Source organism: Corylus avellana, chromosome ca9 (assembly GCF_901000735.1).
Source record: "Corylus avellana chromosome ca9, CavTom2PMs-1.0".
Classification (NCBI taxonomy): Eukaryota; Viridiplantae; Streptophyta; class Magnoliopsida; order Fagales; family Betulaceae; genus Corylus; species Corylus avellana.
Window position 1 is genome coordinate 4284409 of NC_081549.1, and position 2893 is coordinate 4287301.

The window sequence follows — 2893 nt, forward strand, 5'->3', positions numbered from 1 at the left end:
GGCATTATTCAACTAGACTGTTTGGGAGGAACAAAATTGGATCACAAAATGAGGGCATCACCCTAAAAAGTCTTCAAAATATTCTCATTTATTTTCTTCAATGAATTCTTTGTACTCTCTCTTCATTTTCACCCCGGACACCGTCCTGCATAACCAGAAAAGAACAATCAGTAAAATTGAAAAAGTGAGCTTTTTAGACTTGAATTCGGCCGTTTATTTAAATTTTTATTTTTGGTCTTTTGTTTTCTGTTCCCCGGACAAATACATTAAAAAACAACTTAAAACATTTACAACTAAAAAAAAAAAGGGAAAAACTTCAGAAAGCCCCCTTGATCTTCCAGTCAATTTGAAAAACCCCTTCTAAATTTTCAAAACTCTCATTTAGGTCCCCTGAACTTTGGTTTTCTCTCACTTTGGACCCTTTTAACATTAAACTACATCATTTTGTGTCCTAAAATTACAACACCTACCCAGCCCAAAACGACGTAGTTTAATGTTAAAAGGGTCCAAAGTGAGAGAAAACCAAAGTTCAGGGGGCCTAAATGAGAGTTTTGAAAATTCAGAGAGTTTTTTTCAAATTGGCTAGAAGTTCATGGGGGCTTTCTGAAATTTTTCAAAAAAAAAAAACTACCAAAACAGTTTTCACCTTTATGTCATATCAAAACATTTTTTCAAACAATAAACAAAGACACTTCCAAAACATATTAACTAACATACCCGAAATCATTCAACGACTAAAAAAACAAGATAAAGAAAAAGAACATTCTTTGTGGAGGACAAGATATGCAAAACTAAAATAAAATTTGATATTCTTAATTAACATGTCATATGGATATGCCATAATGTTGAATAGCAAAACACCTACATTCCATTGAAAAATTGCTCAACACAACTAGTTTATGTCAGTCATAGTAAACAAAAACACAAGTGGATAAAGAACTAAAGAGTCTGAGAGGGCAAAATAAACAGCAATAAAAATTCAATAACGCACATGTAGCACTAAGAAGCGCGAAAGGACTAAATATAACCAACCTGAGCATTTCCTTATTTTTGAAAAACTGCACACATGGTGTACCCATAATTCCAGCTGCTTTCTGGATCTTCCTCGGTATCAATTTCAACAAAATGTACATTTTGATCAAATTCATCTATCACCTATCATCAGAAGTTAAGAAAGAGTTTACCAGTCTTTAATTAAACATTCAACAAAAAAAAAAAACAAACTTAGATATAATAAAGCAAGAATCATTAAACAATAAAACAAAACAATAGCCACAGATATAATAAAGCATGAATCATTAAAGATGACACACAGAAAATGCAATGGGATTTGTATTAAGTCCAACATATGAAACAAGTAAATTTCTTTTAAACTGTCATCTCTTTTATTAACAGACTGTCATATTCAACATGCTTCATGCATGTTAAGATTTTATACAACATAATGAATTTCTTTTAAGTTTTAAGAGAAGTTTCCGGAGAATTGTTTTTATCATGCATCGATCTTCTGTGAATTGTATTGAAAAATACGGGAAGAGAGAGTGTGACTAGATTAATTCAATCGTAGCCCTCTCAACCCCTTCATATAGATTTGATCGAGTGGTACAATAACAAAGAGTCCTTTAATAGCTCACTAACAAACTCTTAACAACTTACTAAACTAACTAATTCTACAAACATCTTCAAACAAAATATAAATCCACATTAAAAAAAATCATGTGTAAAAGATCATAGTACCCATGAGAACTTAACTAGCATTGAGATTTAAATATCATGCAACAGCAAAACAAACTTAAATAATGTACCTTACTAAGAATTGGCTTCAAAGTCCTACACGGACCACATGTTGGTGCAGTATATAGTACACATATAAGCCTTGGACTTTCATGGTACAATTTTCGTAATGCATACTGGAGGGAAAAAAAAAATAGTAACCGTTGTATTAACTTACACAGAAAATCCCAAAACAAGAAAATTAATTTGGGTGAAATGTCACTAACATAAAAATTGATCATATCCAAGCTAGCATTTGGGGAAATAACTCGTACCTGGCCCTTATGCTTTGTAAGTGTAATGTCAAAACCCTCTCGAACATCTCTGTCCGTGATTTCCTTCTTGACTTCCTCAACTGGCGGCTGTCACAAGTACTAAATCGATGAACATTGAATTTTGTGAGGGACCATGTTATATGCCTAAAAAATTATGTGAAGATAGAATATCACCATCCAAATTAAACACTTACCTTTTATTTTAAGGATTAAATACTATTCCAGTACCTGTGGTGAATTTGCATCAAAATCAAATATTCACTTGGGTTTTTAAAAATATCGCAAATGATACTTGTGGTAAGCCAATAAACCCACTTTTTTTTTTTTTTTTTACATGTCCACACAAGGAAAGGGGGAGGGGGGATTCGAACTTGTGACCACCGTTTCATGAGGCGTGATCCACAGCTGATTGAGCTACCTCTTGGGAACCCAATAAACCCACTTGGTACCTCTGTCAAGATTCTGTTAAATTTTTGAACGGAATGCCATGTCACCCTTACACGTGGGCGCCACATGGCGTGGTACGTGGGTTTTTGGGTGCCACGTCATATTTTATTTTTAAAAAAAAAATCCAAAAAAAAACTAAAAACTAAAAAAAATAAAAAACATATTTTATTTAAAAATAAAAAATAAAAAATAAATACGCTGGGGTGGCCGGCCAACCCGTTTGGCCTGACGGTGGTTCGGCCACCCCTAGGTTGGCCGTCTAGGGGTGGCCGAACCACCCCCTTAGCCCATAAAGATTTAGATATTAACTTTATGTTATAAATATTTTTTATATATAATTTTAAGTTTTTAATGTTAAATATCACATAACAAATTACATTTGCTATTATCGAACACCG